The following is a 20,991-nucleotide window of genomic DNA, read 5'->3' as shown; positions in this document are numbered from 1 at the left end:
AGCTTGTTTAAATGATTTATGGGGTCTGACTGCCATGAATTTTGTTTTTGAGATATTAATCTCCAGGTACTTGATGAAGCAAAAAGTACCAAAAAAAAAAAAACTAAAAAACTGCTGCAGTCCCGTGGGAGTCTGTGCAATTAGGAGGGTATCATCAGCAAACAGTGATGTGGGCACCTTATGCCCATCCAGTTTTGGTGCATCTGTGTTCTCCTGCAAGAGGGTCTCCATTACATCGATAATGTATAAGGAGAGGAGGGTAGGGGCTAATACACACCCCTGCCTCACCCCTCTGCATATTGGGATTTTATCAGTTAATAGCTCTTGGAGATCCCATTGAACTTGGGCGTAGCTTTTATGATGGAAGCTTATGAGTTGAACAAGGATGGGTCCAGGACCCCTTGCTCCTTTATAGATTCCCAAAGCAGCCTTCTAGGAACCAAATCAAAGGCTGCTTTTAGATCACCAAAGGCAATGTAGATGTGACCCTCTCTAAGTCTAGTGTATTTCCAAATAGTATACTACAGCCTTAAGACTTGGCTGATGGTGCTGGTTTTGGGCCTGAATCCTGCTTGGTATAGAGTAGTAGTTCCTGTTTCCTCAATCCAGTCATTTGATTTATTAAGAAGCTGTCTTGCATAAACTTTTTGGGGGGAATCCAGAAGGCAAATTGGCTTGTTCTTAGCAGGGTTCCCCCGATCCCCTTTTTAGGCTGAGCGTACAACCTCTTGTATACCTTTAAGTATACTTCTTCTGTGGGCTTCCAGCTATTTCATTTGTTAGTTTCAGTGTCTTTTAAAAATCCCTGCTTGCTAGTGGTCAGTCATGCTTCTTTGTCCCTCCTTCTCCTGTGTAGGAACAGGGACCAACTACTGTACAATTACACTTTGTCCTGTTTATCTGGTCTGTAGGGGAGTTTATTTTTACTTTGTTTCCACTTCTGCCAGGGAAGCGTCCCTTTTCATTTTTAGAGCACTCTTGATCTGAGCTTAGCTGTAAACAAGACTATAAATCAGGCTATTATCTTGGTCACATGTGCTCTATGTGGGCTCTCTGCACCCTCTCTGAGCTGCCTGGCTGACACCCTTCTGTGGCCTGGATTTTCTTTACCAAGTGTGCCTGACTGTTGCTTATAGCCTAGGCACCCAGCTCTACCAGGGCTCCAAATCATTAGAGACAATGCCCACTTCTGCTCCACACTGGGATCCCACTCGCAGCTCCATCAGTGCACCTCTTCAGCGAATCCATTGCTGACTTCATCTCCCCGCACGCCCTAGCCTCGCCGGACTACATCCTCCTCGGAGACCTCAACTTCCACCTGGAGCAGAACAACGACCCCAAAACCACCACCCTGCTCGCCAACCTCGCCAACCTCGGTCTCAAGCAACTGGTGAACACCCCCACCCACATCGCCGGACACACGCTCAACCCCATCTTCTTCACCAGCAACCACGTATCCTTCAGCCACTCCTCCATAATACACTGGACCGACCACAGATGTGTCCACTTCACCTTCAGACGCAAGACTCTCCACCTCCGCACACAACCCATCCCACGCAGACATTGGAACAAAATCTCCACGGAACAGGTACTCTCCACTCTCAGCCACAGCCAACCTACCATCTCCACCAACGCCAACAACGCAGCCCTCAGCCTCACACATTGGATCACCAACTGCGCGGACAACCTCGCACCCCTCAGACGCCTCCCAAGACAGACCAATGCCAGGAAACCTCAATGGTTCACAGACACCCTCAAGGAATCCAAAAAAAACTACCATACCCTCGAGAAAGCCTGGCGCAAAGACCACACCGTAGAAAACATGTCTGCCATCAAAAACGCCACCCGCGAACACCATCAGCTGATCCGCGCCACCAAGAGAACATCCTTCAAAGACAGACTGGACAAGAACACTCACAACAGCAAAGAACTCTTCAACATCGTCAAAGAGCTCTCCAATCCTAACGCCAACTCCAACTCCATCACGCCCTCACAAGATCTCTGCAACTCCCTCGCTACCTTCTTCCATCGAAAGATCACCAACCTTCCTGACAGCTTCGGTCCCCAGACCCAGCCAACCACCACAGAACCCACTGCCCCAGCCATCACCCTCAACGCCTGGACCCACATCAGCGCGGAAGAGACCAAAACTACCATGAACACCATCCACTCCGGTGCCCCCTCGGACCCCTGCCCCCACTTCATCTTCAACAAAGCCGACGACATCATCGCCCCCCACCTCCAGACCATCATCAACAGCTCGTTTGCATCTGCCACCTTCCCCAAGAGCTGGAAACATGCGGAAGTCAACCCTCTCCTGAAGAAACCTACGGCGGACCCCAACGACCTGAAGAACTTCCGCCCCATCTCGCTCCTCCCCTTCCCTGCCAAAGTCATTGAGAAGACCGTCAACAAGCAACTGACCAAATTCCTTGAAGACAACAACCTACTCGACCCCTCCCAGTCCAGATTCCGAGCCAACCACAGCACAGAAACCGCCCTCATCGCAGTCACCGATGACATCAGAACTCTGATGGACAACGGAGAAACAGCCGCCCTCATCCTCCTCGACCTCTCGGCTGCCTTCGACACCGTCTGCCACCGAACCCTAATATCCCGCCTCCGCTCCACCGGTATCCAAGGACAGGCCCTGGACTGGATCACCTCTTTCCTCTCTAACCGCTCCCAAAGAATCTACCTCCCGCCGTTCCGCTCGGACTCCACCGAGATCATCTGCGGCGTCCCTCAAGGCTCCTCGCTCAGCCCGACTCTCTTCAATGTCTACATGAGCCCCCTCGCCGACATCGCACGCAAAAACAACATCAACATCATCTCCTACGCCGACGACACCCAGCTGATACTTTCCCTCACCAAGGATCCTACCATCGCCAAAAAACCAACCTGCAGGATGGAATGAAAGAAGTCGCAGAATGGATGAAACTCAGCCGTCTGAAACGGAACTCAGACAAAACGGAAGTCCTCATCCTCGGAAACACCCCGTCCGCCTGGGACAACTCTTGGTGGCCCACGGCCCTAGGCACCACTCCTACCCCCTCAGACCACGCACGCAACCTCGGATTCATCCTGGACCCACTTCTCACCATGACCAAACAAGTCAACGCTGTATCGTCTTCCTGCTTCCTCACTCTCCGCATGCTCCGAAAGATCTTCCGCTGGATCCCCGCCGACACCAGAAAAACTGTGACCCACGCCCTCGTCACAAGCCTCGTGGACTACGGAAACACCCTATACGCAGGAACCACCACAAAACTCCAGAAACGTCTTCAGCGAATACAAAACGACTCCGCTCGCCTCATCCTCGACATACCCCGCAACAGCCACATCTCCACCCACCTGAGACACCTGCACTGGCTACCCGTTAACAAAAGGATCACCTTCAGGCTCCTCACCCACGCACACAAAGCCCTCCACAACAAGGGACCCAAATACCTCAACCGTCGCCTGAGTTTCTACACGTCCACCCGTCAACTTCGCTCTGCCAACCTCGCACCTTGACCGCAGTTCACACACTCCGAGCCCTCAGCCGTGCCAGTGCCAGGAACCTCACACACACTCTCTGCCTGAGCACTTCAGTTCTTCCAGTCAGTACACTCTGCTGCTCCAGTACTGGGACCTCTGGCGCAGCTCCATCATTGCACCTCAGTTCACACACACTGAAACCTCAGCTGTGCCAGTGCCAGGAACCCCAGAGCTGTCTGCCAGAGCACCTCAGTTCTTCCAGTCAATACACTCTGCTGCTCCAGTACTGGGACCCTTGGACAGCACTTGATCAGTGCACCTCAGTTCACACACTCCAAGCCCCTCAGCCATGCCCGAACCCCAGACATGCTGTCTGCCAGAGGACCTCAGTTCTTACAGTCATTACACGCTGCTGTTCCAGCACTGGGACCTCGGCTGCAGCTCCATCAGTGCACCTCAGTTCACACACTGCAAGCCCTCAGCAATGCCTGTGCCAGAACCCCACACACTCTCTCTACCAGAGCACCTCAGTTCTTACAGTCAGTACATTCTGCTGTTCCAGTTTTGGGACCTCGTGTGCAGCTCCATCAGTGCACCTCAGTTCTACACTGGCGTGGTCACTTCCTTTCCTATGCTGGGACCAAACTCACATACAGTTCCATTACAGCATCCCAATTCTAATATTCAGTCCCACTGCCAAGCCAGTACTGGACCCAAAAGAGCAAAACACAGCTCAGCCAGTGCACCTCAAGTCATCACAGCTTCTTCAGAATCCATCAATTCTAACAATCAGTGCACATGTCTTCTCAGTACTGAGGCTCACACACACGCCCTTCAGGACTCCTCGCATCTGTGGTTCAGAGGCAATGCCACTCCCATATTGGGCCCACCTCGCAGCTTCACCAGGGCACCGCCAGGCTAACACTCAGCAACACTGGCACGCCAATACTAGGTTCCACACATAGCTCCATTACTGCAGCCCACATACAACTCTGTCAGTGCACCTCAACCCTAACCTGCAGCGCCCCATTATTCCAATACCAGGAGTTACACAGCGCTCTTTCTCATTCCTCACCCGCTGCCTTTCCGTTATTCCAGCACTCGGCCAAGGCACAGCTCTGTCTATAACCGTAATCCTGATCTGAAGCGCCCCTGTATTACTGTGTTGGGGTTCACATACAATTCTGCTAATGCACCTCCTGCTGTTCTGCAGTGCCCCCTCTGTTCCACACTCTTCTGTTTGAGGACGTGGGGGAGACAATTAAATCTATTCTTAGCTGTCACCTTTATTTGGGAGGGTCTGTTTCACCTATCTCACTCCGTTCTTTCCTTTACTTTGTTTACTCTCAATGTTTTCTTTCTCCACCACTTTTCTCTTTCAACTCTTAAAATCCACATTTGCTCTTTCTTTCAACTGTTTATTTCTACTCCTCTCCCTTTTCTTATTTACCTCTTCCTCTTGCTGCCTCCTCTTTCAGACTCACAAAAACTTGGTTATTTATGTCTTTGTTTGATTCCTTTTTTCTTCATCAGGCGTTCATTCTTTCACTATTTTTCTCTTCCCTTCTTTCTTTCTTTGTCTTTTTTATTTGCTCTTTCCTTTTACTCGGTATGCGTCCTTTCTATTTTTTTTTTTAGATCTTTCTTCCTTCGTTTCTCTGGTGTTTTTCTTATCTTTATCTGTCAATTCACGTTTCACTATAAATCCTTCTTTTTCCCATCTGTATGTGGAAGCTACAAGTTACTTGTCTGGACCGAAGTGTCAAAGTGGTTTTCCTATTCTGTTGTCTGTGGGAAATGTGTCGGTACATCCATGCCCTGGTTCTTTCGCTGCTTGTTTCTTTCACCATCTCTCTTTTTTTCTCTAATGTTCATTTATCTCTTTCTTTTCACACTTCTTTCATTATTTTTCCTCTTTATCTTCCGTATGCTAGTTACTTTACCTTTTTTCTTTTGTGTCACATGTTTGCTCTATTTCTTCTCTTAGTTGTGTTTTCATTTGCTTGTTCTTTCTTTCCCTTCTTTCTTTGCGACCCCTTCTCTTTCTTCCTTTTGTCTGTTGTATTCCTATTGCTTCTCTTCTTCTGCCCCAGACACTTTCTCTCCTGATGCCAAGTTATTAATGGAGCAACAGGTGCAGTGGCACCGGGGTCCAGAGACGTACGGACCTCACTCAACTGTAAATACTGCTGTATTTTCCTACCAAAAGTCCAGTCAACCGTTTTCCTTTCTTACTCTAGGGCCCATGACTCCGTTACTACGCCGGTTGTCCTCTCCATCTTTACTCCTGACTCCCTCTTTCCTTTCACACACCAGTCCGTCCCAAATTATATTTTTGTTATGGTATTTTGAGCATTACACTCTAATGCCAAAAGTTTATTTCTGATAAAGATGTTTAAGATAGAAGAAGAAGGTAAATGGAAGTGCTTTAGTTAAATGCTGGGCCACTCGAATTATATTGCAGGAACAGACGAAATTATGAGGCAGGGTTGACCAATTTATGTGGCAAGAAAAGTCCAGTTATGAATTTACAATGCCAATAGCTCTAACTCAAGAAAATGCGAGATCTGTTGCATTGCAAATGCTATAGGTAAAAAAGATGGAATCCCCCCCCCCCCCCTCTCCATGTATCGGGACTGGGGCTCCTGAAGCCACAGCATTGGTCGGACAGTTAACACAGGGCACCCATACAGAGTTATCATGCCACAGTACATCTCCAGGGATTTTGTCTGGCCCAGGGGCCCTGCCCGGTTTGATGGACACAACTGCTACCCTAGTATCCTCAAGCGAAAGGTGAAGAACAGGGGGGGGGGTCCGGATGCAGGGACAGGACTGCTCATTCTATGGGGGTCCGTTCATATAACTGAGTGAAAGGATCTACCCAGACCCCTGGATTCAGGTGGCAATCAGGGTGCGGACTCGGGGACCTACTCCCATCGCAAACATTTTCAAAACAGTCTATTGTCCCCCTTCTTTGCAGCCATTACCAAGTCGCCCCAACAGGCGTCCTCCCACGCGTGTCGTGCAGATCGTAACATCTTGCTATATGTTCCCTTACTGTACGAAGCACGTGCACATTCCATACATTTAATGATGGGCCTTTTCTGTGTCTGGCTGCAGGCAAAGGTTTTTCCGCAATCCTTAAATATCTGTTATTGACACTATTTCAGCACCTCTATGATGCAAGAACCCCTCACTTCACAGCCGACCCCTGACCGGCTACAGTTTGTAAAGTCCCGACTCTGACCTGCAGTGAATATGAAACATGTTGATCATTTTGATCCGTTTGCGCTAGAACGTTTTTTTACTTTAAAATCTGCAAATCATACACCAGTTTATAGATTGTGTAGCAAGGGTGGCAAATCCACATGTGTGTTGGAAAAAAAAACAGTAGAACGTATTAGTTTAGTGGCCCCTGGTAGAAACTAACTAGGCGTATAGCGCAGCTGCAAAGGGAGAGGCGTAGGCGCAGTGTAACCCTGGGGGTTGCAGATCTGAATTGTGTACTCTGGCCATGAAATGAGGACACGCTTTAGGGTGTTAGTTCATTAGTTAAGTGCGCCACTTACAATGGGCAATGTGGAGGTCGGGCTGACTCGGCCTTTCATCCTTCGGAGTGTGACAAAACAAGCCCTATTGAGTAACAATGACACTCACCATCAGTTGCATGAGTCACTTCCGTTTGTAGTGTTTGCTAGATGTGCAGATTCACTTATATAGCCCCACACACAAGTACTTCTTAAAGCGCTATAAATGATGGGGCGCTATATAAAATAACTCGTCATTATGATTACACACTATTATTATCATACACATACCCTTTAATTCCAGGTTTTAGATTCTTTCACCAGGGTCAGGCTGTCACGCGACAGAAGCATGACTCTAGGGGGTGGAGAGAAGCCCCTCTGCTGGGCAGGAGGGCGGCTAGAGTTACTTTCTCGGGGCCAGATTCCAGCCGGGACAGACGAGCCGCCTAAGAAAGGTCAGACATCTTCCAGACATCGCAAGGAGAGAGACAACACACACACTCACCACCCGGCTCCGCCCACCTCCCGGGGACTGACTTTATTAGCAGAAGGAGGCGCGGGAGGCTGGCACTGGGGCGAGAGAGGTGCCACTGCCTGGCACCAGAGGGCTGTGACGGTGGCAGTGACCCGCGGGGCAGCTCAAGAGGGCACCGACCCAGGCAGACAGAGGGCCAGTGACCTGCAGGGGAGTCAGGGGCCACCTTCTGGGGATAAGGTCAGTGCTCCTTGTTACAGTATGTGTGATCTTGGGCGCAGAAATCAGGGCTCGGCTCCACGAAGCTAGAACTACAGCGATACATAGTGAATGATCATTGCCCGGAAGAGGGAGTTCCCAGCTGTCACCTGAAGGGCGCCTCTTACTGCGCGGGGGTATTTTTTCTTGCTTGTCGGTACTAATTGTATGACTCAGCGGAGGAATATAGGTTGTGACTGCTGCTTGTGTATGACTCAGGTGCCCTTCGTCGGTCATACGTGGATCTCTTCAGCGCGTGCATTAACACACTGAGCTATATACCTGCTGAAACGAACCAGGCGCCAGCCAGGAAACACCGGTCTTTGAACGTACTTTCTTTTGCAGTAATAAACTCACAGCCCTAACGCTCACTTTTAGGATGTATCCCAGGTAACTTATAGCGCTTCTCTGTACTTCTCAATTTATTCCAGTTCTTTACTCAGTGAACTCTGAGTTCCATAGATGCACCGCACTTCTTGGCACTTTATGAATTTACTCCAGTTCTGAGATCCATGGATGTAAGGCACTTCTTAGCACTTTGTGAATTTACCCCAGTTCTGGGATACATATGTGCACGGCCCTTCTTGGCACTTTGTGACTTTACACCAGTTCTGGGATCTATATGGGATCCATAGACGCACTGCACTTCTTCACACGCTGTGAATTGACTCCAGTTCTGGGCTCCATTGATGCACGGCACTTCTTGGCACTTTATGAATGTGCCCTAGGTCTTCACTCAGTGCACTGACAGCGCTTCTCTGAACTTCTCTGAACTTCTTGAGTTCACCCGGGTTCCGCACAGCCCGACGTCAGGGCGTGTTGGCACTTTAGGCATTAACCCTAGTTCTGCACTCCATTAGTTCACGGCGCTTGTACCTCCGCTTGTAGTAATCCTGTGTTTACAAGCTAAGGGCTCCAATGACGAACGCAGCGGTGTACAAAACATGCAACGTCTTCTCCTCTCAAAGCGCTTAGAAACGCTGCAGTCTGCGAGCTTTAAGATGTCAGTACCGGTGTGTGCCCATGTGTTGCAGAGTGTGTATTCAGGGCTATTGTCTACACAAAGGAGAGGTCCGCTCTGGGGTTTTACAAAGGAAGCGAAGAGAAACATGTGAACTGAACAGCTGCAGAACTTGGGTGGATCTGGAAATATATATATATATTTTTTTTAGCAAACACACAATGTACAGTTAAACAAGCGTGTTCAGTCTTTGCAGAGGGCGTTATCTGCAGGTACGCCCTCTGAATGGACATTATCTACATGGAACAGGGAAAGGGCAGTTAAGACCCGTTAATGCCCGGCAGCATCTGGGCACTAAGGCCTCTCTGACCTCGTGCAGGTAGGACGACAGGGTGGGTGACCCCATCAGTGTCCGGCCCGGCTCCAGACTCTCAGTGCAAACGCCTGCTGCTGAGGGCTGTGTGCAGCGTGCATACACGCGGGGCCGGTTCGCCCTTCCTCCTTGTGGGGTCATGAAGCGAGCGCTGCTGGGTGGGTCACCCTTACATGTACCAGCAGCACTTAGAACCTAAAATCGGAGCAATATTTCGAGGGGAGACAGTGGGTTCATAGTTGTGAAACCGGAGATATGTTGGGAAGGCAGAACTGGGCAGACTCTGAGGTTGTGGTGAGAGATTTCTTTTTCAGGGCTCACCCCAAGGGGGAGCGGCTGCTTGGTTTGGGGGGGGGGGGGGGGGGGGAATTCCACTCTGCTTGTGTAGTTTGCAGTTTTGCCCACTCGTGTTCCGCTTGGAGTGCAGCGTTCCGGCAGAACTCCACCAATCGCCGCATGGTGGAGTATTTTCTAGCGCACTGCTCACCAACTTTGAGTGAGAATTTGCACCCCCTAGCATGATTTTCGGCGTTAGAACGCCTCCTGGCGAGATTTCTCAACGCAGATGGTTGCGGAGCGGCTGAAAGGAGCGGCGCTCCCTGGCAAGCCGCGCGGCTCGAAGGGATTTTACAGCGCGGAACAAGCCCCTGGAGCTCGTGTAACGCCGCGGAATCGCACAGAGCTTTTATGTAACTCCGCGAGCTCCGCCCAGGCATCCAAATTCCTGAATGTCAGGGCTGTCTTAACATGTGACCATTTCATTTCACTGTACTGGGTCCTTTGCCTGTACTTGTGCTGTGCACATAACAACGCCGGAGGGAATGATCATAGAAAAATACACAATGTACATTCCCCTAATGACAAACCGAGCGAGGGCACCTGGAGCAGGTGGTCCATGCACTTCGGCATCCTGGGGGCTCTGCCTGGGCTGTGGGGCAGTCAGTGGTCACTGGAAATTACCCTTGGTAGGCATGCCCATATTCACTCTTGGACACTGCGGCACTCTGACTGAAGTACTCAGTTACTCCCTGGATAAAGTTTACTCACTATCGAGCGTACTGAGGATGCTACGGGCCCTAGTATGCCAAGGAACATGGCTCCATTGCCTGCCAGTGGGGCAGTAAAATACAGCAATGGTCAGGGATCAGTGGGCCCGGTGCCACTGCACCTGCTGTACCAATGATAGCTACACCCCAGGTCGACTAACCAGGGCTTAGTCCCACAGATGGTGGTAGGGTTGGGACTGGGACAGTGCATCAGGCAGTCATCTCTCACCATGCACCCAATGAGACACGGACACGCACGGGCCCGAGTTTGCACGTGGGATGCGCAGGGCACGTACAGCCGGGGGCGCAGCTGGCACAGGTAAAGCAGATGCTCCAAGGACTTTAGGGGCCACGGTACCCCAAGTACAGATGTATTTTAGCATCAAGATAGCAAATGAGTGAAGTGCGTGGGAGGGAGGGGGTACATTTTCCTGCTTTTTTATCACCTCAGCAAAGGATAGTGATTCAAACATGAAACATACAAACCAAAGTATTTCTTATGTATTTTTGATCGAATGACTTTAATATGAGGTGGACTGCTGGGCGCAGTTCACCCTGAATACAGTATCCTTTACTCTTCATAACAAGGCACATATCTGTTTACTCGAGTAGTAACTTGGAGACAGAATAGATATTTTTGTAATATTATATCATTTATCTGAGGCTTTGAATAATAACACTGTTTACAATAACAGCACACAGTTGCTTTAAACCTCTCCCCTCATTGCTACTCCTTTGCCCTTGTCCCTACTTTTATCTGTCCCAAAGAATGCACAGGGTCCTCTAAACCATCCATAGAGTTAACATTTTAAAAAACCCACACCCAAAATAAAGTGGCAGAAGCACCCACAGAGACTTGATGGTGTGACCACTGGTTCCAAAGTCGAAGTGGTGCCAGTTCACGTCACTGGGTGCCACTGGGGTTCAGGCAGTGACCAGTTACAGCTCCTACTGGTCCCTGAAGTCCATTGCCCCAAGGAGACTACGGGGGCTGGGAGTGGGCTTGCCCCTCATCTGGGTCCACGTTGATAGCAACACGTAGGTGCCTGCATCTTGTGAATAGATGGTTGTGGTGAAGATTTCTGGCTTGATGGATCACCAGTAGGACATGCGCCCCTACTGAACCTACTGGTTCCCACTGGTGACTGGAGGGCTGGGATTTAGAGTTAAGGGCCAGCCATGCCTCCCAGTCTGACTATCTCCAGAACCCCAGGGAGTAGATAGATGGTTGACAAGGCTTTGAAGCAGGGCCAGGTGGCCATCAGAGGGAGCATTCCCAGGCGGACAGTTTAGTCTTCTGGGGTGTGAAGCGGGTTACAGATGACAGTCTCTGGATTCCAGGAGTGCCAGGTGGGATAGGCCAAGTAGTGGTAGTTTGTTGCCAAAGGTTTTCAGGAATGAAGTTTCTGTCTGATCTCTTTCCCCTCCAGCAGAACTCTTGCCTTGCAGAGACTGACTATGCATTCCTGATCCCTCCCTGATTGCTAGGTAGATCTTAAGGGTGAACCTCCATGGGGAATGTCACATTCAGAAGACAACACGGATGGCAACCTGCATCACGTGGTACGATTGCTGGTCCTTGGCAGAGACACCATCAAGGTCACACAAAAACCAGGATCCACCACAAGCAAGCCGCATAGCACAGCTCACTGCATCAGTGCAGGCTCAAGCGAAGGACCTCAGCTTTGGGAGACTGAGATCAGTTGATCCAAAGACAGTCGCCACCTCTCTGAGGTTATGATCCTCACTAGAAACTCAGGGGCCGGTTTCTCATTATTTCACACAGCTCAGCAAGCCACCCTGCGGTGCTGCATAAAAGGGCAGGAATGCGCCGTAGTTACATTATACAGTGCATTCCTGTCCTTCCCTTGTGCTGGTGCACAACGTGCTGTCTAGCGCTTACGCAGGCACCCTTCCCCCGTGCTGCAAGGGTGCCTGCGGTGCAGGCAATATTGTTTTTGTGCAGGAAGGAACACCTTCCTGCACAAAACCAATCCTAATCCCCAGCTGCATTGCCCTCGTTCTGTGAGTGCTGCACAGTGCAGCACAAATAGAAAGAGGAGAAAACGAGGAGAAGTAAAGATATTTTCCCTCGTTATGCCTCACCCGGGGAGGCGTAGCATTTTGATGCATTCCTAGGTCTAGTAGTAATGGAAAATCTGGGAATGCACCAAAAGCCATGGGTGGATGCGTGGGAACACCCAAGCGCCACCCATGGAGTGCCTTCCTAGGGCAGAGTAACGCAATGTAGCGATTTGCGCTGCATTGAGTTATAAGCCATGTAGGGCATGCAAGGTGGCCATGCGTGGTTTGCTAAATTTGACTTAGTAATTGCGTTGTCCTTGTTCCCCCTTGCGTCGGGCAAGGGTGATGCCACTCAATGATAAATATGCCCCTCAGTGACCACCAACCATCAGCGGTCTGTACCTTGGATGTACCCTCTGGCAAGCAGTGTCTTGTGCTCTGTTTGTGGAGCGTCACGCAACACCCTGAGTGGACTCACTGATTGTTGAGCACACTGAGGATAAAACTCAGGGCAGACTGGAACAATCGAAACGAGGCAGGATGGCACAGCTATCCTGCTACGAGGGCACTTACTCCTAGACCTATAACAGTAAAGGGGCCTGGGAATATCCTCTGGTGCTAAAGGAGAAAGGGAGCTAAGGGTTCACTGCTCACACAACCGATGAAGACTAGTGTGCTTGTGAAGGTCTAGAGTCGCCTGATATTTTGAGTTTGTTGGCTAAGTAGGCAGAGGTGTGAATGGCTTTATTGGTGATGCAAGCAGTCTTGTACATGGTCCTAGCTTCAGTTGGAACCCAGCGTAGAGTTAGCAGCATAGGTGTGATACGGTCATTTCTTTTCGCCCCATTGACGGAACGTGCAGCCGAATGGAGGATGGATTTTAAAGGAGGTAGGTGGGTCTTGGGGAGGCCTGCAAGGAGAGAATTACAGTACTCTAGTCTGGAGAGGACCAAAGATTGGACAAGTGTTTGCAGGCCTTGCTCAGGAATGTACCATCGGATCCCCAGGGAAGGTGCAGTTGGACGTGCGCGTACCTTCGCACAGTAGACGACAAGTTGGGCGCTCCACGGGAGCAACTCCCCAAGCAGATGAACAGTCGGTAGTGCTAGAGGAGGCTCAGGGCCCACAGGGTTATCCATCCAGGAGCTTTTAGGAGTGGAAAGAAGTCATGTCTTCTGATGCCAGCACCGCCTTGGGCATCAGTGCACAGAGTCTTGGATGAGAGGCAGTAACCAGTTCTTCCGGTCCACCCAAAGTCTTCAAGAAGGACAAGGCAACTCCGGGCGGAGCGGGGTAGGTTTCGGCCTACAACACCGGCTCAGCTCATGCTGTGGGGCACCAAGGCGCTTGGGTAAAATTCAGAGATGTCTCACCCTCAAAACACCCAACAAAGAACAATTTATACCTACAAAAGTAAGGAACGTGCTTGGAGCCGGCTGCTGGCAGCAGCCTTCGTGTATGTGTAATCCTGGGCGCTTTTGTTATAAACTATCTCCGTCTCGAGGAAGTTGTATTACCCGCAATGCGCTAGGGTGTTCCCATCATGGCTTGTCAGTGAGGGGCGTTGTTGGAGTTACAACAGATGCTGTCGACTCCCAGCCTTGTCAGGACAGGCCGCGGCTAGCACGATTTTGTAACCGGCAGGGAATTAATGTTTTAACAATATATATATACATTTAAATTTCCGTTTACATCACGGTAGAGATGGTGTGAAGAATGCTGCAAACTGCTGTCCTCGGTTAACCCCGATAGTTAGTTAACATGGGTTTGAACATGCACTTTAATTACGCTGTTCTCTGTTGAGCGTCCCTGCGCGTGCGCACACTGGCTCTGCTACACGTCACTAACAAGCCCCAATGGAGAAGCAGTCCTTCCTGATAGGGGCGTTGCCTCCGTCGGAGGGGGCGTGGCACTGCGGTTTGGGGCAGGCTGCTTCATTAGAGGCGGGGCTGGACTAATGTCCAATCAGATGGCCTCATGGTACAAACTAAACAAATATGGAACTAAAGAAATATGGAGATTATTTAGCAACTTGATGGAAAACTCTGTTCACTGAATTAAAATGCATAGCTAGGAGCAAGTGTATTTTTTTTTTTAAGGTAGTTGTTGGTGGAGGCATAAGCCAACAGGTGAGGTTTGCAATGTGTGCTGGCATAATGTATCAGGACAGGATTGATCACACAGGAGAATAGTATGTGGGGGGTGTCCTGAGTGGGAAACTCTGCCAATACAGAACATTCATTTGTTGCACACCACTGTGAGGAATCAGAGGGTTCTTTACTTCCAGTGAAGCAGTGGAGGGGCGAAGACCTTAAGAGATATTCGGGGGGCTGTGCTTGGTGGGGACGGACAAGGCCCTAGATGGACCATAACAACAAAATAAGAACTCTACACGGGAACTGAGGCTCAGCCAGTCTGATGGAGCGGGGCAGTTGGTAGTGGGAGGCATGCCCGGGGGCAGGTGACCATTTTGATTATGTTCTTGAGGGGCTCGGAGGACTAGAGAGTACATCAAGGTGTAGGATGCTGGAACAGTAAATTTAGAAAATGTACATATTTTGGCTTCCAGTAAAAAAACGGCATCTGCAAATCATGCAAATATGTAGTAGCTGGTAAATCTAATAATAGACAGGGCCACTGGAATTATGTGGCAGGAGAGGGCCAAAGTAGGCTGCAGGGTTGAGTAAATTATGCAGCAAGAAAAGGAAAATTGATGCAGCATAACGTGGCATATTTTGTAACAGTATTACTTCATTATTTTTAAACTTGATAACACTGGGCATTGGTTGAACTTCATTAGTACCAGTTTAATACCCCAAAGCCCCAATAATCATAAGCAGCAGTATATAGCAATGAGCAACAAAAAGATGACAAGTCCAGCTTTGCAACGGGCCTCTCAGTGCGTGGAAACACGTGCATTTTAAGTAACATTTGAACCATTTGAGCTAGAAATTTTTTTTTGTTAAAATCTGTAGATTATGAGGCAGATGATGGATTATGTGGCAAATGCGGATAAGTCTATAATTCTGCAAAATCACCATGGCCGCACAATCAGGTAATTCCAGTGGCCCTGACAATAGATATCCTTAGTCTGTCAGCAATTAAAAAAATGTCTTACCGTCTTTCTCTGTGTATACTAACAAATAGGTGTAGAAAGTATTAGTCTGGAAACACATCCAGTATTTACAATGTAGTTCACATGGGGTGTAATCTTTTCAATGGAGCATAATTCTTAGAAACCAGGTACAAAATGCACTGTGCTTATATCACCGGCTGTTAAGCAAACGTAAGATTGTTCCTGTTGTGTTGAAATATCACTTGAATGTGATAATCTCAAGAGAGGGTTAATACATCTGCATCCTGCTTACTTTATGTGGCGCTTGGCAATCAATACTGTACAATGCTGTGGATGTTCAAAGAGTAAAGATAACAGGAGACGACATACCCCGTGTTAATCATTTCCCGCTCCCTGATATTCTTCCTTCAAAAGTGACTTTATGGCTGCTAATAAAGCCAACTCACGTTACATATCACCGTAGAACAGAAATTGAAGATTGATTCTACATCACAAATTGCGAAGTTCATAAATTCTCTTGGGATGGTGCCAGCTGCCCTGCTTTTCTTTAATGCACCCAGTGATTTAGGGTGCAATTCTCAAAGAGATGGCTTCAGAAGTTTCCACAGGATTACTTTTCAGATTCTTGGAAACCTTCACCAGTCATAGATTCTGTGAATTATTTACCTTCCACCAGGTGGAAACTTCTACTTACATACAAATTATACTGAGAATTTGCAGATTTCACCTCTAATTTTATCTATGGAGATATGTTTTCCAGTTTGAGGAACCTCTTCCTGTCCACACCTGTATTAAAAATTAGGGTTAGTAGGTCCCTGCCCATTCTCAATCTGGAAACCCTACACAGCAGTAAATTTGAATATATTTTCAGAGTAGTAAGCTATCTATTAAGGAGTATTTCGATGCTCACAAACCTATGATATTGTGGGTTTTCATCAACGTATTCAGATAAACTCACCCTAAACCATCGACAAATTGTAATTTTGAGATTGCAGAAAAGTCATCATACTGGCAGAAATTATTCTTTTACTATTGGCTAAAATAAAAATCTGCCAGTCCTCATCATGCTTCTATGATTCAAGCGTGGGCATTTGCCCTCACTAGTGTTTATTTTTTGCGCACACCCAATGCCCTATAGTGAACAACTGCTTTGAGAATCTTGTCGGTAATGATTTGAGATCTCCCAAAACTGTTTCCACCGCGCCATATTGGCAGACATATTTTGCATTCAGCCATTTTGAGCACCAATCTAACATACTGTAACTTTTTATGAATTATTATGGGAATAAACATTTTAGTTTTTTTCAGTTGAATTTTCTAAATGATACTGTTTCCATGGTAATCTTATGATTTAGGATTATAATTAAATCTCACAGTTTTCCATTTTTACTGATTTGTGCAGATAAATATAGACAGAAAACCACATATTTCCTGTTTGTATTTGTTTTTAAACATGGAAAAATACGAAAACAGTTCTTCTTTTGGGCAGTTCTCACTACTGTCAAGAGTGGCTGGCAGGTCAGTGGCTGCGTAGATTGAAAGGAAGTGCCAGTTAAAAAAACTACAAAAACGCTTCCCCTATGAACTTTAAATACCTTTGAGGTTCTGATTTTTAGCTGTTCTACAAAACCAGTGTTTTCAGATAATTGTATTTTACAGGAAATCTGTTGCACATTGAGACGCGAGCATACATTTTTTTGGTTAATTAAATGTGCAATTATACCAATTTTACCTTCTTGTTTACACAGAACGCAAAATAAATACAGATAAATACATATACATTTGGCAAAAATATATATGGATAAATACAGACGGAAATGTAAAAAAAATGCCATAAAACTGGGAAGCCTAATTATAATGCACAGTGAAAATAATTGCTGACAGCATCACCCTCAGAGGTATGCAGAGGGTCACCGTCACCCAAGAAGCATCTTGGCTCAGTGTGAATGTCAGTCATAGAACAGGTGTGGCGTGGTTGTCGTAAACAACATAAACTTTCTCACTCACCATAAAGTGTTTGCACAAGAAATGTAAAGTCCTGGTTTAAAAAGCTAAGGAATCACATTTTGCCTGCAAGAAATGTAGCCGAGAGTCTCCTCATTGTAGTCAGCAAGGAGATGTTTCTGGGACAAGCCAGGGTCAGCTCTTTCTCAAGAAAGAAAGCCACGAAAACAATTCTGGTAAAAGTGGTGTATTGTGACACAGTGCCCCTAAACGTCTTCCTTATAAAAAAGTTCTAGTCCTCAAGTAGTCTCCCATCTGGGCACATCTGTTGTGTTCAAAGCATTGAATATATTGTGTTATTCAGTGCTGGTGGGGTGGTAAAATCCAATTTTCACTTGTTTTTTTCATTCATATCTGCAGTTTTTTCTCTGATTCCTATGCGTGTTGCCAGGATGTCTGAAAACTGGTTGCATCCCCATTTGTGTGTCAGAATACCATTAGCAAAAATACTGCCTGACTGAAATATCATCTCATACATTATTTATTTTAATTGTATTCACTGAAATGTTGCAGTGAACATACAACACAGTAATGATAGGACTGCAATCAAGGGACAAGTAATTCAATAATATACATGAATCCAAACAGGACAGTGCGGTCAGGAAGGAAGGGGGAACAGTGGAGGGGGTGAAAGGTGGTGGGGCGGGGGCAGGCAGCCACCCAGCAATGCCTATGTCCAGAACGCATATCACTGCCCATCACAATATCCTACACCTTTTCAACCGTTTCTAAAGGCGATCACGGCCCAATAAAGGCAAGCAGAATGAGGCTTCCTGCAGGGGGATACCTGCAGCGCAGACAGAGCCTGTTTAAAGGTTCGCCAGATGTCCACCAGGGGGGAGGAGATCAGCTCTTCCACCAGCCGAAGTCCAAGGGGGCGAAGGAGGCATTTTGGAGGCTGTCGGCCTCAGATACATCTCCAGTAATCTCCTGTGTTCACAGGGATGCCACACAGGGGGACCAGATGTCCCTAGGGTGAGAGCGGATGGGCATCAGTTCCCAATATGTGTCCAGGTGCTCCTGAGAGGAAGCAGCATCTGATGGCACCGCACCCCCAGTGGATCACCCCACACGCTTAACTGGCAGCAGCAAGATTGTAGTTCTTTTCCGCGCCTCCGGTGGAAGCTCCTTAACTTGTAGAGCAAAACGGCATAAACGCTCGGACTGAGAACCCATGATCTGATCATCTCCTACGTTTTGTTTACAAAAACATTGTTCCTTTAGATGAAGATCCTATATTATTAACTCAGATGGGGCAATGCTTTGGTTAATGACCTTAAGAACGATATTTTGGTTACAATATTCTGGTACCATACCACCTTCTCCACCCGCTGCACCACCCACAGCCTTATTTTGGGCTCCAGCGTTGCCCTGGCCATCCCAAATACGAATGTTCTTATGACAACATAGTCTTTTTTTAAAATTCTCTTTCTTTGGTGTCTGTGAGTTTGGCACAGTGTGGATTTTCACCTATCTCAAATGGATTTGGCCTGGTTCCTCTGCTTCCAACGAGCATCAACGCCGAAGCAGGTATACTACCCTTCATGCACAATTTATCTCCAGAATTTCTTCGTGCTGATTGGTTTTAGGACTTAATAGGTCTTGCACATCTGTGAAAAGATTAAACAGATGAGCAAAAGATCCACCTATATCCAAGTAGGCTGCCCTAAAATCCAGATTCAGGGTGAGATGGGCTCAGCCGATGGAAGGTACTCTGACTTACCACTCCCGGCTCAGCCTAATGTAGGCACCGCTGGCTTGAGTCAAAAAAGACAAAATCCCAGAATTTCTGTTTAGCTCCTGGACACAGCAACCACAGGGTGCGGGAGTTGCAGCAACCAGACACCTGCGGTAAAGAATTGCCCTGAGTGGTTGTAGATGGTCTTGGCGCTTTTGGTAATGAGTTAAAAGGCATTGCTACAAAGTTCCGCTTGGCACTGGACATACCCGATCCTTTTGGCTCCACTGCCTTGTTTCCTTCATAGTGTCAAGGAATGTTCTCTGGTTAACTTTGCAAGGCAACGACTCAACATGTTCTCCTGAACAGGCACTTTTTGAACCTGTAGGGCTTCTCCCGCTCATTGCCGTTACAACCCCAGGCTCATCGCCCATCACACGGACTCTACTGGTATGACAAGTACTGTCTCCCCCAGATCACAATCATCACTGCAATCCAGAGAGGAGCAGTTTCCTTGCGCCCGGACTCGAGCAGGCAGATTCCTCATGTAGTGCTGCTGTTGGAGTGATTTCTGCTTCCGGGGAGCCATACAAGTAATTAGCTTCGACACAAGAAGGTCGGGAAACAGCGAGAGGGGAGAGGTTGCCTATGATGAAGCATGACACGAACAGTGTGTGAGACTTTCTCTCCCAAAAGAAATGGCTTTGTCGTGTGACTTGACAGGATCCCTGTGACGTCCAAATAGGGCTCTGACCTATATCTCCTAATATGGGAAGAAGTCTGTTTCCCGTGTGCTGTGGCACCTCAGGGAGGACGTTCGCTGGCGGTTTCTCCCCCTCTCCATGTTGTGTGATTTAAGAGACGTAGTTTAGCCTAGCTAGACCTAGACGCCGAAATTCCTGGCTCTTCTTTTAAGGCACTTCACTCAGGACCAGGGAGACAACAGCCTAGAAAAAACACTAGCAAAATCACCTCAACAAGGTCGGCAAAGTTTCCACAGAACCTACAAATCCACCAGGATTCAAACTGGAACCGGGGGGGATCCGGGCCCTGGAGAACTCTCCAAAGTCAAGTTCACATGAATACTCAAATTGCCACGACTGCCACCAATCTTCAAGCAACCAGAGAAAACAATACAAAAGAGGTCAAATACAAGAAAGAAACGTTGAGTATCAGCAGGTAAACATTCGGGGTAAGTTTTGAGGAGATTGGAAATTGGATCTTTGCTGCTAGCTTAGGAAGTAGAAAGATACTTGTGCTCACAAAAGACTGCATTGAGTTGTAGATATAGCAATAGGAGGGCTGTCAGTCACGGCTCGTGGGACGTGGAATGGGCAGGGTGGCATGCGGAGGGAGGGGGGCGAATAAACATTAAATCAATAAAAAAAAACACACTTACCTACACACTGTCGCGTCGCTCCACTCCTCCATCTCCTCTGCTTCGTCGCTGCAGACACAGGCCCCCAGCCTGCCCTGTAGCCAATCCTGACGCTGCCCAGCCAGGGCGCTCCCAGGCGTACTGGGAGCCTGTGGATGCTCTCTCCAGCCCGGCAACTGTGTTGCCGGGCTGGAGAGAGCACACTGCGCATGTGTGTTTGGCTGGCCCGACATGGCTGGCCAAACACACATGCACTCTGAGGGGGAGTGTCTGCTCGTCACCCCATGGCCCCGCCCCTTTACAAGAAAGCAATAATAAATGCTGTTTATTATCGTTTTCTTGTAAAGATTGTGTAGCTGAGGGCTGTAACAGTTCTAGGCTTTTTGTGCACCACACTCTGGGTGCAAGCTGCATGAACCAATGGCTGACTGTCTCTGCACCCCGAGGGGGCCACCACCACACCTATTGCACTTACCAACCTCCAATGCCACCTCCTGCCACTGCCGTCCATAACTTGCAGTCCCTCAAGCTCCCCCAAACCCTCTGCCTTTGGTTTCTGCAAGGCAGGCAATGGCATGAGAAGCAGGGGAGGGGCAGGCGAGGAGGCAAGCGTACTGTCAGGGTGACAATAGTCTGGGCAGTCCAGTGGCTGAAAAAAGCCAAAAAAAGGCTGCCAGACCTCCAAACCTCCAGAGATGATCGCTCTACAC

The 20,991-nt window shown here is 48.2% G+C and overlaps 1 protein-coding gene across 1 annotated transcript in view; it reads left to right on the top strand.

Annotated features, from left to right (window-relative positions):
* The first annotated feature begins 7,573 nt into the window (after positions 1 to 7,573).
* Positions 7,574 to 20,991, top strand: part of LOC138282929 (alanine aminotransferase 2) — a 305,965-nt gene continuing 292,547 nt past the window's right edge. The window contains exon 1 of the mRNA XM_069220988.1: positions 7,574 to 7,722. The gene's annotated coding sequence lies outside the window, so the exon portion shown is untranslated. The remainder of the gene's footprint in view (positions 7,723 to 20,991) is intronic.

The sequence above is a fragment of the Pleurodeles waltl genome, chromosome 2_2, assembly GCF_031143425.1.
Source record: "Pleurodeles waltl isolate 20211129_DDA chromosome 2_2, aPleWal1.hap1.20221129, whole genome shotgun sequence".
Taxonomy (NCBI): Eukaryota; Metazoa; Chordata; class Amphibia; order Caudata; family Salamandridae; genus Pleurodeles; species Pleurodeles waltl.
Note: the sequence above shows the minus strand (reverse complement) of the source record. Positions and strands in the feature narration are given on the sequence as shown.